Below are 15,638 nucleotides of genomic sequence, written 5' to 3' on the forward strand. Positions count from 1 at the left end.
TGACTGAACCCCTTTAATACAGTACCAGGTTCTGGGTTTATTCTCATTGAACCCCTTTAATACAGGAACCAGACTCTGGGTATATCTGACTGAACCCCTTTAGTTCAGGAGCCAGGCTCTCGGTTTATCTGACTGAACCCCTTTAATACAGGAACCAGACTCTGGGTTTATCGCAATGAACCCCTTTAATACAGGAACCAGACTCTGGGTATATCTGCCTGAACCCCTTTAATACAGGAACCAGACTCTGGGTATATCTGACTGAACCCCTTTAATACAGGAACCAGACTCTGTGTTTATCTGACTGAACCCCTTTAATACAGGAATCAGATTCTGGGTTTATCTGACTGATCCCCTTTAATACAGGAAACAGTCTCTGGATTTGTCTGACTGAACCCCTTTAATACAGGAACCAGACTCTGGTTTTTTCTGACTGAACCCCTTTAATACAGGAACCAGACTCAGGGTTTATCTGACTGAACCCCTTTAATACCGGAACCAGACTCTGGGTATATCTGCCTGAACCCCTTTAATACAGAAACCAGAGTCTGGGATTATCTGACTGAACCCCTTTAATACAGGAACCTGACTCTGGGTTTATCTGACTGAACCCCTTTAATACAGGAACCAGACTCTGGGTATATCTGCCTGAACACCGTTAATACAGGAACCAGACTCTGGGTTTATCTGACTGAACCCCTTTAAACAGGAACCAGACTCTGGGTTTTTCTGATTGAACCCCTTTAATGCAGGCACCAGACTCTGGGTTTATCTGACTGAACCCCTTTAATACAGTATCCAGGCTCTGGGTTTATTCTCACTGAACAACTTTTATACAGGAACCAGACTCTGGGTTTATCTGACTGAACCCCTTTAATACAGGAACCAGACTCTGGGTTTATCTGACTGAACCCCTTTAATACAGGAACCAGACGCTGGGTATATCTGACTGAACCCCTTTAGTACATGAACCAGGCTCTGGGTTTATCTGACTGAACCCCATTAATACAGGAACCAGACTCTGGGTTTATCTGACTGAACCCCTTTAATACAGGAACCAGATTCTGGGTATATCTCCCTGAAACCCTTTAATACAGGAACCAGACTCTGGGTTTATCTGACTGAACCCCTTTAATACAGGAACCAGACTCTGGGTTTATCTGACTGAACCCCTTTAATACAGAAACCAGACTCTGGGTTTATCTGACTGAACCCCTTTAATACAGGAAACAGTCTCTGGGTTTATCTGACTGAACCCCTTTAATACAGGATCGAGACTCTCGGTATATCTGACTGAACCACTTTAATACAGGATCCAGACTCTGGGTATATCTGACTGAAACCCTTTAATACAGGAACCAGACTCTGGGTATATCTGCCTGAACCCCTTTAGTACAGGAACCAGACTCTGTGTATATCTGACTGAACCCCTTTAATACAGGAACCAGACTCTGGGTATATCTGACTGAACCCCTTTAATACAGGAACCAGACTCTGGGTATATCTGCCTGAACCCCTTTAATACTGGAACCAGGCTCAGGCTTTATCTGACTGAACCCCTTTAATACAGGAACCAGACACTGGGTTTATCTGATTGAACCCCTTTAATACAGGAACCAGACTCCGGGTATAGCGCCCTGAACCCCTTTAATACAGGAACCGGACACTGGGTATATCTGCCTGAACCCCTTTAATACAGGAACCAGACTCTAGGTATATCTGACTGAACCCCTTTAATACAGGAACCAGACTCTGGGTTTATCTGACTGAACCCCTTTAATACAGGAACCAGACTCAGGGTATATCTGCCTGAACCACTTTAATACAGGAACCGGACTCTGGGTATATCTGACTGAATCCCTTTAATACAGGAACCAGACTCTAGGTATATCTGCCTGAACCCCTTTAATACAGGAACCAGACTCTAGGTTTATCTGACAGAACCCCTTTAATACAGGAACCAGACACTGGGTTTATCTGATTGAACCCCTTTAATACAGGAACCAGAATCTGGGTCTATCTGACAGAACCCCTTTAATACAGGAACCAGACTCTGGGTATATCTGACTGAACCCCTTTAATACAGGAACAAGACACTGGGTTTATCTGATTGAACCCCTTTAATACAGGAACCAGACTCTGGGTTTATCTGACTGAACCCCTTTAATACAGGAACAAGACTCTGGGTTTATTTGACTGAACCCCTTTAATACAGGAACCAGACTCTGGGCATATCTGCTGAACCACTTTAATACAGGAACCAGACTCTGGGTTTATCTGACTGAACCCCTTTAATACTAGAACCAGACAGTGGGTTTATCTGATTGAACCCCTTTAATACAGGAACCAGACTCTGGGCATATCTGCCTGAACTCCATGAATACAGGAACCAGACTCTGGGTATATCTGACTGAACCCCTTTAATACAGGAACCAGACTCTAGGTATATCTGACTGAACCCCTTTAATACAGGAACCAGACACTGGGTATATCTCCCTGAACCCCTTTAATACAGGAACCAGACTCTGGGTTTATCTGACTGACCCCCTTTAATACAGAAACCAGACAATGGGTTTATCTGATTGAACCCCTTTAATACAGGAACCAGACTCTGGGTCTATCTGACTGAACCCCTTTAATACAGGAACCAGACTCTGGGTTTATCTGACTGAACCCCTTTAATGCAGGAAACAGACTCTGGGTCTATCTGACAGAACACCTTTAATACAGTAACCAGACACTGGGTATATCTGACTGAACCCCTTTAATACAGGAACCAGACTCTGGGTTTATCTGACTGAACCCCTTTAATACAGGTACTTGACTCTGGGTTTATCTGACTGAACCCCTTTAATACAGGAACCAGACTCTGGGTATATCTGACTGAACCCCTTTAATATAGGAACCAGACTCTGGGTTTATCTGACTGAACCCCTTTAATACAGGAACCAGACACTGGGTTAATCTGATTGAACCCCTTTAATACAGGAACCAGACTCTGGGTATATCTGCCTGAACCCCTTTAATACAGGAACCAGACTCTGGGTTTATCTGACTGAACCCCTTTAATACAGGAACCAGACTCTAGGTATATCTGACTGAACCCCTTTAATACAGGAACCAGACTCTGGGTTTATCTGACTGAACCCCTTTAATACAGGAACCAGACTCTGGGTTTATCTCACTGAACCCATTTAATACAGGAAACAGTCTCTGGGTTTATCTGACTGAACCTCTTTAAAACAGGAACCAGACTCTGGGTTTATCTGACTGAACCCCTTTAATACAGGAACCAGACTCTGGGTGTATCTGCCTGAACCCCTTTAATACAGGAACCAGACTCTGGGTATATCTGATTGAACCCCTTTAATACAGGAACCAGACTCTGGGTATATCTGCCTGAACCCCTTTAATACAGGAACCAGACTCTGGGTTTATCTGACTGAATCCCTTTAATACAGGAACCAGACTCTGGGTTTATCTGACTGAACCCCTTTAATACAGGAACCAGACTCTGCGTCTTTCTGACTGAACCCCTTTAATACAGGAACCAGACACTGGGTATATCTGACTGAACCCCTTTAATACAGGAACCAGTCTCTGGGTTTATCTGACTGAACCCCTTTAATGCAGGAACCAGACTCTGGGTTTATCTGACTGAACCCCTTTAATACAGGAACCAAACTCTGGGTCTATCTTACTGAAGCCCTTTAATACAGGAACCAGACACTGGGTATATCTGACTGAACCCCTTTAATACAGGAACAAGACTTTGGGTTTATCTGAATGAACCACTTTAATACAGGAACCAGACTCTGGGTTTATCTGACTGAACCCCTTTAATACAGGAACCAGACTCTGGGTATATCTGCCTGAACCCCTTTAATACAGGAACAAGACTCTGGGTTTATCTGACTGAACCCCTTTAATACTGGAACCAGTCACTGGGTTTATCTGATTGAACCCCTTTAATACAGGAACCAGACTATGGGTATATCTGCCTGAACCCCTTTAATACAGGAACCAGACTCTGGGTTTATCTGACTGAAGCCCTTTAATATTGGAACCAGACTCTGGGTTTATCTGACTGAACCCCTTTAATACAGGAACCAGACTCTGGTTTTATCTGACTGAACCCCTTTAATACAGTACCAGATTCTGGGTTTATTCTCACTGAACCCCTTTAATACAGGAACCAGACTCTGGGTATATCTGACTGAACCCCTTTAGTTCAGGAACCAGGCTCTGGGTTTATCTGACTGAACCCCTTTAATACAGGAACCAGACTCTGGGTTTATCGCAATGAACCCCTTTAATACAGGAACCAGACTCTGGGTATATCTGCCTGAACCCCTTTAATACAGGAACCAGACTCTGGGTATATCTGACTGAACCCCTTTAATACAGGAACCAGACTCTGTGTTTATCTGACTGAACCCCTTTAATACAGGAATCAGATTCTGGGTTTATCTGACTGATCCCCTTTAATACAGGAAACAGTCTCTGGGTTTGTCTGACTGAACCCCTTTAATACAGGAACCAGACTCTGGTTTTTTCTGACTGAACCCCTTTAATACAGGAACCAGACTCAGGGTTTATCTGACTGAACCCCTTTAATACCGGAACCAGACTCTGGGTATATCTGCCTGAACCCCTTTAATACAGAAACCAGAGTCTGGGATTATCTGACTGAACCCCTTTAATACAGGAACCTGACTCTGGGTTTATCTGACTGAACCCCTTTAATACAGGAACCAGACTCTGGTTATATCTGCCTGAACACCGTTAATACAGGAACCAGACTCTGGGTTTATCTGACTGAACCCCTTTAAACAGGAACCAGACTCAGGGTTTATCTGATTGAACCCCTTTAATGCAGGCACCAGACTCTGGGTTTATCTGACTGAACCCCTTTAATACAGTATCCAGGCTCTGGGTTTATTCTCACTGAACAACTTTTATACAGGAACCAGACTCTGGGTTTATCTGACTGAACCCCTTTAATACAGGAACCAGACTCTGGGTTTATCTGACTGAACCCCTTTAATACAGGAACCAGACGCTGGGTATATCTGAGTGAACCCCTTTAGTACATGAACCAGGCTCTGGGTTTATCTGACTGAACCCCATTAATACAGGAACCAGACTCTGGGTTTATCTGACTGAACCCCTTTAATACAGGAACCAGATTCTGGGTATATCTCCCTGAAACCCTTTAATACAGGAACCAGACTCTGGGTTTATCTGACTGAACCCCTTTAATACAGGAACCAGACTCTGGGTTTATCTGACTGAACCCCTTTAATACAGAAACCAGACTCTGGGTTTATCTGACTGAACCCCTTTAATACAGGAAACAGTCTCTGGGTTTATCTGACTGAACCCCTTTAATACAGGATCCAGACTCTAGGTATATCTGACTGAACCACTTTAATACAGGAACCAGACTCTGGGTTTATCTGACTGAACCCCTTTAGTACAGGAACCAGGCTCTGGGTTTATCTGACTGAACCCCTTTAATACAGGAACCAGACTCTGGGTTTATCTGACTGAACCCCTTTAATACAGGAACCAGACTCTGGGTATATATGCCTGAACCCCTTTAATACAGGAACAAGACACTGGGTATATCTGACTGAACCCCTTTAATACAGGATCCAGACTCTGGGTATATCTGACTGAAACCCTTTAATACAGGAACCAGACTCTGGGTATATCTGCCTGAACCCCTTTAGTACAGGAACCAGACTCTGTGTATATCTGACTGAAACCCTTTAATACAGGAACCAGACTCTGGGTATATCTGACTGAACCCCTTTAATACAGGAACCAGACTCTGGGTATATCTGCCTGAACCCCTTTAATACTGGAACCAGACTCAGGCTTTATCTGACTGAACCCCTTTAATACAGGAACCAGACAGTGGGTTTATCTGATTGAGCCCCTTTAATACAGGAACCAGACTCCGGGTATAGCTCCCTGAACCCCTTTAATACAGGAACCGGACACTGGGTATATCTGCCTGAACCCCTTTAATATAGGAACCAGACTCTAGGTATATCTGACTGAACCCCTTTAATACAGGAACCAGACTCTGGGTTTATCTGACTGAACCCCTTTAATACAGGAACCAGACTCTGGGTATATCTGTCTGAACCACTTTAATACAGGAACCTGACTCTGGGTATATCTGACTGAATCCCTTTAATACAGGAACCAGACTCTAGGAATATCTGCTTAAACCCCTTTAATACAGGAACCAGACTCTGGGTTTATCTGACTGAACCCCTTTAATACAGGAACCAGACACTGGGTATATCTGATTGAACCCCTTTAATACAGGAACCAGACTCTGGGTCTATCTGACTGAACCCCTTTAATACAGGAACCAGACTCTGGGTATATCTGACTGAACCCCTTTAATACAGGAACCAGACACTGGGTTTATCTGATTGAACCCCTTTAATACAGGAACCAGACTCTGGGTTTATCTGACTGAACCCCTTTAATACAGGAACAAGCCTCTGGGCATATCTGCCTGAACCCCTTTAATAAAGGAACCAGACTCTGGGTTTATCTGACTGAACCCCTTTAATACAGGAACCAGACACTGGGTTTATCTGATTGAACCCCTTTAATACAGGAACCAGACTCTGGGTATATCTGCCTGAACTCCATGAATACAGGAACCAGATTCTGGGTATATCTGACTGAACCCCTTTAATACAGGAACCAGACTCTAGGTATATCTGACTGAACCACTTTAATACAGGAACCAGACAATGGGTATATCTCCCTGAACCCCTTTAATACAGGAACCAGACTCTGGGTTTATCTGACTGACCCCCTTTAATACAGAAACCAGACAATGGGTTTAACTGATTGAACCCCTTTAATACAGGAACCAGACTCTGGGTCTATCTGACTGAACCCCTTTAATACAGGAACCAGACTCTCGGTATATCTGACTGAACCCCTTTAATACAGGAACCAGACTCTGGGTATATCTGATTGAACCCCTTTAATACAGGAACCAGACTCTGGGTATATCTGCCTGAACCCCTTTAATACAGGAACCAGACTCTGGGTTTATCTGACTGAATCCCTTTAATACAGGAACCAGACTCTGGGTTTATCTGACTGAACCCCTTTAATACAGGAACCAGACTCTGCGTCTTTCTGACTGAACCCCTTTAATACAGGAACCAGACACTGGGTATATCTGACTGAACCCCTTTAATACAGGAACCAGTCTCTGGGTTTATCTGACTGAACCCCTTTAATGCAGGAACCAGACTCTGGGTTTATCTGACTGAACCCCTTTAATACAGGAACCAAACTCTGGGTCTATCTTACTGAAGCCCTTTAATACAGGAACCAGACACTGGGTATATCTGACTGAACCCCTTTAATACAGGAACAAGACTTTGGGTTTATCTGAATGAACCACTTTAATACAGGAACCAGACTCTGGGTTTATCTGACTGAACCCCTTTAATACAGGAACCAGACTCTGGGTATATCTGCCTGAACCCCTTTAATACAGGAACAAGACTCTGGGTTTATCTGACTGAACCCCTTTAATACTGGAACCAGTCACTGGGTTTATCTGATTGAACCCCTTTAATACAGGAACCAGACTATGGGTATATCTGCCTGAACCCCTTTAATACAGGAACCAGACTCTGGGTTTATCTGACTGAAGCCCTTTAATATTGGAACCAGACTCTGGGTTTATCTGACTGAACCCCTTTAATACAGGAACCAGACTCTGGGTTTATCTGACTGAACCCCTTTAATACAGTACCAGATTCTGGGTTTATTCTCACTGAACCCCTTTAATACAGGAACCAGACTCTGGGTATATCTGACTGAACCCCTTTAGTTCAGGAACCAGGCTCTGGGTTTATCTGACTGAACCCCTTTAATACAGGAACCAGACTCTGGGTTTATCGCAATGAACCCCTTTAATACAGGAACCAGACTCTGGGTATATCTGCCTGAACCCCTTTAATACAGGAACCAGACTCTGGGTATATCTGACTGAACCCCTTTAATACAGGAACCAGACTCTGTGTTTATCTGACTGAACCCCTTTAATACAGGAATCAGATTCTGGGTTTATCTGACTGATCCCCTTTAATACAGGAAACAGTCTCTGGGTTTGTCTGACTGAACCCCTTTAATACAGGAACCAGACTCTGGTTTTTTCTGACTGAACCCCTTTAATACAGGAACCAGACTCAGGGTTTATCTGACTGAACCCCTTTAATACCGGAACCAGACTCTGGGTATATCTGCCTGAACCCCTTTAATACAGAAACCAGAGTCTGGGATTATCTGACTGAACCCCTTTAATACAGGAACCTGACTCTGGGTTTATCTGACTGAACCCCTTTAATACAGGAACCAGACTCTGGGTATATCTGCCTGAACACCGTTAATACAGGAACCAGACTCTGGGTTTATCTGACTGAACCCCTTTAAACAGGAACCAGACTCAGGGTTTATCTGATTGAACCCCTTTAATGCAGGCACCAGACTCTGGGTTTATCTGACTGAACCCCTTTAATACAGTATCCAGGCTCTGGGTTTATTCTCACTGAACAACTTTTATACAGGAACCAGACTCTGGGTTTATCTGACTGAACCCCTTTAATACAGGAACCAGACTCTGGGTTTATCTGACTGAACCCCTTTAATACAGGAACCAGACGCTGGGTATATCTGAGTGAACCCCTTTAGTACATGAACCAGGCTCTGGGTTTATCTGACTGAACCCCATTAATACAGGAACCAGACTCTGGGTTTATCTGACTGAACCCCTTTAATACAGGAACCAGATTCTGGGTATATCTCCCTGAAACCCTTTAATACAGGAACCAGACTCTGGGTTTATCTGACTGAACCCCTTTAATACAGGAACCAGACTCTGGGTTTATCTGACTGAACCCCTTTAATACAGAAACCAGACTCTGGGTTTATCTGACTGAACCCCTTTAATACAGGAAACAGTCTCTGGGTTTATCTGACTGAACCCCTTTAATACAGGATCCAGACTCTAGGTATATCTGACTGAACCACTTTAATACAGGAACCAGACTCTGGGTTTATCTGACTGAACCCCTTTAGTACAGGAACCAGGCTCTGGGTTTATCTGACTGAACCCCTTTAATACAGGAACCAGACTCTGGGTTTATCTGACTGAACCCCTTTAATACAGGAACCAGACTCTGGGTATATATGCCTGAACCCCTTTAATACAGGAACAAGACACTGGGTATATCTGACTGAACCCCTTTAATACAGGATCCAGACTCTGGGTATATCTGACTGAAACCCTTTAATACAGGAACCAGACTCTGGGTATATCTGCCTGAACCCCTTTAGTACAGGAACCAGACTCTGTGTATATCTGACTGAAACCCTTTAATACAGGAACCAGACTCTGGGTATATCTGACTGAACCCCTTTAATACAGGAACCAGACTCTGGGTATATCTGCCTGAACCCCTTTAATACTGGAACCAGACTCAGGCTTTATCTGACTGAACCCCTTTAATACAGGAACCAGACAGTGGGTTTATCTGATTGAGCCCCTTTAATACAGGAACCAGACTCCGGGTATAGCTCCCTGAACCCCTTTAATACAGGAACCGGACACTGGGTATATCTGCCTGAACCCCTTTAATATAGGAACCAGACTCTAGGTATATCTGACTGAACCCCTTTAATACAGGAACCAGACTCTGGGTTTATCTGACTGAACCCCTTTAATACAGGAACCAGACTCTGGGTATATCTGTCTGAACCACTTTAATACAGGAACCTGACTCTGGGTATATCTGACTGAATCCCTTTAATACAGGAACCAGACTCTAGGAATATCTGCTTAAACCCCTTTAATACAGGAACCAGACTCTGGGTTTATCTGACTGAACCCCTTTAATACAGGAACCAGACACTGGGTTTATCTGATTGAACCCCTTTAATACAGGAACCAGACTCTGGGTCTATCTGACTGAACCCCTTTAATACAGGAACCAGACTCTGGGTATATCTGACTGAACCCCTTTAATACAGGAACCAGACACTGGGTTTATCTGATTGAACCCCTTTAATACAGGAACCAGACTCTGGGTTTATCTGACTGAACCCCTTTAATACAGGAACAAGCCTCTGGGCATATCTGCCTGAACCCCTTTAATAAAGGAACCAGACTCTGGGTTTATCTGACTGAACCCCTTTAATACAGGAACCAGACACTGGGTTTATCTGATTGAACCCCTTTAATACAGGAACCAGACTCTGGGTATATCTGCCTGAACTCCATGAATACAGGAACCAGATTCTGGGTATATCTGACTGAACCCCTTTAATACAGGAACCAGACTCTAGGTATATCTGACTGAACCACTTTAATACAGGAACCAGACAATGGGTATATCTCCCTGAACCCCTTTAATACAGGAACCAGACTCTGGGTTTATCTGACTGACCCCCTTTAATACAGAAACCAGACAATGGGTTTAACTGATTGAACCCCTTTAATACGGGAACCAGACTCTGGGTCTATCTGACTGAACCCCTTTAATACAGGAACCAGACTCTCGGTATATCTGACTGAACCCCTTTAATACAGGAAGCAGACACTGGGTCTATCTGACTGAACCCCTTTAATACAGGAACCATACACTGGGTATATCTGACTGAACCCCTTTAATACAGGAACCAGACTCTGGGTTAATCTGACTGAACCCCTTTAATACAGGAACCAGACTCTGGGTATATCTGACTTAACCCCTTTAATACAGGATCCAGACACTGGGTTTATCTGATTGAACATCTTTAATACAGGAACCAGACTCTGGGTTTATCTGACTGAACCCCTTTAATACAGGAACAAGACTCGGGTTTATCTGACTGAACCCCTTTAATACAGGAACCAGACTCTGGGTATATCTGCATGAACCCCTTTAATACAGGAACCAGACTCTGGGTTTATCTGACTGAACCCCTTTAATACAGGAACCAGACACTGGGTTAATCTGATTGAACCCCTTTAATACAGGAACGAGACTCTGGGTATATCTGCCTGAACCCCATTAATACAGGAACCAGACTCTGGGTATATCTGACTGAACCCCTTTAATACAGGAACCAGACTCTAGGTATATCTGACTGAACACCTTTAATACAGGAACCAGACTCTGTGTTTATCTGACTGAACCCCTTTAAACAGGAACCAGACTCTGGGTTTATCTGATTGAACCCCTTTAATGCAGGCACCAGACTCTGGGTTTATCTGACTGAACCCCTTTAATACAGGAACCAGGCTCTGTGTTTATTCTCACTGAACCCCTTTAGTACAGGAACCAGGCTCTGGGTTTATCTGACTGAACCCCTTTAATACAGGAACCAGACTCTGGGTTTATCTGACTGAACCCCTTTAATACAGGAACCAGATTCTGGGTATATCTCCCTGAACCCCTTTAATGCAGGAACCAGACTCTGGGTTTATCTGACTGAACCCCATTAATACAGGAACCAGACACTGGGTATATCTGACTGAACCCCTTTAATACAGGAACCAGACTCTGGGTTTATCTGAATGAACCACTTTAATACAGGAACCAGACTCTGGGTTTATCTGACTGAACCCCTTTAATACAGGAACCAGACTCTAGGTATATCTGCCTGAACCCCTTTAATACAGGAACAAGACTCTGGGTTTATCTGACTGAACCCCGTTAATACAGGAACCAGACACTGGGTTTATCTGATTGAACCCCTTTAATACAGGAACCAGACTATGGGTATATCTGCCTGAACCCCTTTAATACAGGAACCAGACTCTGGGTTTATCTGACTGAAGCCCTTTAATATAGGAACCAGACTCTGGATTTATCTGACTGAACCCCTTTAATACAGGAACCAGACTCTGGGTTTATCTGACTGAACCCCTTTAATACAGGTACCAGGTTCTGGGTTTATTCACACTGAACCCCTTTAATACAGGAACCAGTCTCTGGGTATATCTGACTGAACCCCTTTAGTTCAGGAACCAGGCTCTTGGTTTATCTGACTGAACCCCGTTAATACAGGAACCAGACTCTGGTTTTATCGGAATGAACCCGTTTAATACAGGAACCAGACTCTGGGTATATCTGCCTGAACCCCATAAATACAGGAACCAGACTCTGGGTATATCTGACTGAACCCCTTTAATACAGGAACCAGACTCTGTGTTTATCTGACTGAACCCCTTTAATACGGGAATCAGATTCTGGGTTTATCTGACTGATCCCCTTTAATACAGGAACCAGACTCTGTGTTTATCTGACTGAACCCCTTTAATACGGGAATCAGATTCTGGGTTTATCTGACTGATCCCCTTTAATACAGGAAACAGTCTCTGGGTTTGTCTGACTGAACCCCTTTAATACAGGAACCAGACTCTGGGTTTATCTGACTGAACCCCTTTATTACAGGAACCAGACTCTGGGTATATCTGCCTGAACCCCTTTAATACAGGAACCAGACTCTGGGTATATCTGCCTGAACCCCTTTAATACAGGAACCAGACTCTGGGTATATCTGCCTGAACACCTTTAATACAGGAACCACACTCTGGGTATATCTGACTGAACCCCTTTAATACAGGAACCAGAGTCTGGGTTTATCTGACTGAACCCCTTTAATACAGGAACCAGACTCTGGGTTTATCTGATTGAACCCCTTTAATACAGGAACCAGACTCAGGGAATATCTGCCTGAACCCCGTTAATACAGGAACCAGACTCTGGGTTTATCTGACTGAACCCCTTTAAACAGGAACCAGACTCTGGGTTTATCTGATTGAACCCCTTTAATGCAGGCACCAGACACTGGGTTTATCTGACTGAACCCCTTTAATACAGTAACCAGGCTCTGGGTTTATTCTCACTGAACCCCTTTTATACAGGAACCAGACTCTGGGTTTATCTGACTGAACCCCTTTAATACAGGAACCAGACTCTGGGTTTATCTGACTGAACCCCTTTAATACAGGAACCAGACGCTGGGTATATCTGACTGAACCCCTTTAGTACAGGAACCAGGCTCTGGGTTTTTCTGACTGAACCCCTTTAATACAGGAACCAGACTCTGGGATTATCTGACTGAACCCCTTTAATACAGGAACCAGATTCTGGGTATATCTCCCTGAAACCCTTTAATACAGGAACCAGACTCTGGGTTAATCTGCCTGAACCCCTTTAATACAGGAACCAGACTCTGGGTTTATCTGACTGAACCCCTTTAATACAGAAACCAGACTCTGGGTTTATCTGACTGAACCCCTTTAATACAGGAAACAGTCTCTGGGTTTATCTGACTGAACCCCTTTAATACAGGATCCAGACTCTAGGTATATCTGACTGAACCACTTAAATACAGGAACCAAACTCTGGGTTTAACTGACTGAACCCCTTTAGTACAGGAACCAGGCTCTGGGTTTATCTGACTGAACCCCTTTAATACAGGAACCAGACTCTGGGTTTATCTGACTGAACCCCTTTAATACAGGAACCAGACTCTGGGTATATCTGCCTGAACCCTTTTAATACAGGAACCAGACGCTGGGTATATCTGGCTGAACCCCTTTAATACAGGATCCAGACTCTGGGTATATCTGACTGAAACCCTTTAATACAGGAACCAGACTCTGGGTATATCTGCCTGAACCCCTTTAGTACAGGAACCACACTCTGGGTATATCTGACTGAACCCCTTTAATACAGGAACCAGACTCAGGGTATATCTGACTGAACCCCTTTAATACAGGAACCAGACTCTGGGTATATCTGCCTGAACCCCTTTAATACAGGAACCAGACTCAGGCTTTATCTGACTGAACACCTTTAATACAGGAACCAGACACTGGGTTTATATGATTGAACCCCTTTAATACAGGAACCAGACTCTGGGTATAGCTCCCTGAACCCCTTTAATACAGGAACCGGACACTGGGTATATCTGCCTGAACACCTTTAATACAGGAACCAGACTCTAGGTATATCTGACTGAAGCCCTTTAATACAGGAACCAGACTCTGGGTTTATCTGACTGAACCCCTTTAATACAGGAACCAGACTCTGGGTATATCTGCCTGAACCACTTTAATACAGGAACCGGACTCTGGGTATTTCTGACTGAATCCCTTTAATACAGGAACCAGACACTATGTATATCTGCCTGAACCCCTTTAATACAGGAACCAGACTCTGGGAATATCTGCCTGAACCCCTTTAATACAGGAACCAGACTCTGGGTATATCTGCCTGAACCCCTTTAATACAGGAACCACACTCTGGGTATATCTGCCTGAACCCCTTTAATACAGGAACCAGAGTCTGGGTTTATCTGACTGAACCCCTTTAATACAGGAACCAGACTCTGGGTTTATCTGACTGAACCCCTTTAATACAGGAACCAGACTCACGGAATATCTGCCGGAACCCCGTTAATACAGGAACCAGACTCTGGGTTTATCTGACTGAACCCCTTTAAACAGGAACCAGACTCTGGGTTTATCTGATTGAACCCCTTTAATGCAGGCACCAGACACTGGGTTTATCTGACTAAACCCCTTTAATACAGTAACCAGGCTCTGGGTTTATTCTCACTGAACCCCTTTTATACAGGAACCAGACTCTGGGTTTATCTGACTGAACCCCTTTAATACAGGAACCAGACTCTGGGTTTATCTGACTGAACCCCTTTAATACAGGAACCAGACGCTGGGTATATCTGACTGAACCCCTTTAGTACAGGAACCAGGCCCTGGGTTTATCTGACTGAACCCCTTTAATACAGGAACCAGACTCTGGGATTATCTGACTGAACCCCTTTAATACAGGATCCAGATTCTGGGTATATCTCCCTGAAACCCTTTAATACAGGAAACAGACTCTGGGTTTATCTGCCTGAACCCCTTTAATACAGGAACCAGACTCTGGGTTTATCTGACTGAACCCCTTTAATACAGAAACCAGACTCTGGGTTTATCTGACTGAACCCCTTTAATACAGGAAACAGTCTCTGGGTTTATCTGACTGAACCCCTTTAATACAGGATCCAGACTCTAGGTATATCTGACTGAACCACTTAAATACAGGAACCAGACTCTGGGTTTATCTGACTGAACCCCTTTAGTACAGGAACCAGGCTCTGGGTTTATCTGACTGAACCCCTTTAATACAGGAACCAGACTCTGGGTTTATCTGACTGAACCCCTTTAATACAGGAACCAGACTCTGGGTATATCTGCCTGAACCCTTTTAATACAGGAACCAGACGCTGGGTATATCTGGCTGAACCACTTTAATACAGGATCCAGACTCTGGGTATATCTGACTGAAACCCTTTAATACAGGAACCAGACTCTGGGTATATCTGCCTGAACCCCTTTAGTACAGGAACCACACTCTGGGTATATCTGACTGAACCGCTTTAATACAGGAACCAGACTCAGGGTATATCTGACTGAACCCCTTTAATACAGGAACCAGACTCTGGGTATATCTGCCTGAACCCCTTTAATACAGGAACCAGACTCAGGCTTTATCTGACTGAACCCCTATAATACAGGAACCAGA

The sequence above is a fragment of the Cetorhinus maximus genome, unplaced genomic scaffold (genome assembly GCF_964194155.1).
Source record: "Cetorhinus maximus unplaced genomic scaffold, sCetMax3.hap1.1 HAP1_SCAFFOLD_880, whole genome shotgun sequence".
Taxonomy (NCBI): domain Eukaryota; kingdom Metazoa; phylum Chordata; class Chondrichthyes; order Lamniformes; family Cetorhinidae; genus Cetorhinus; species Cetorhinus maximus.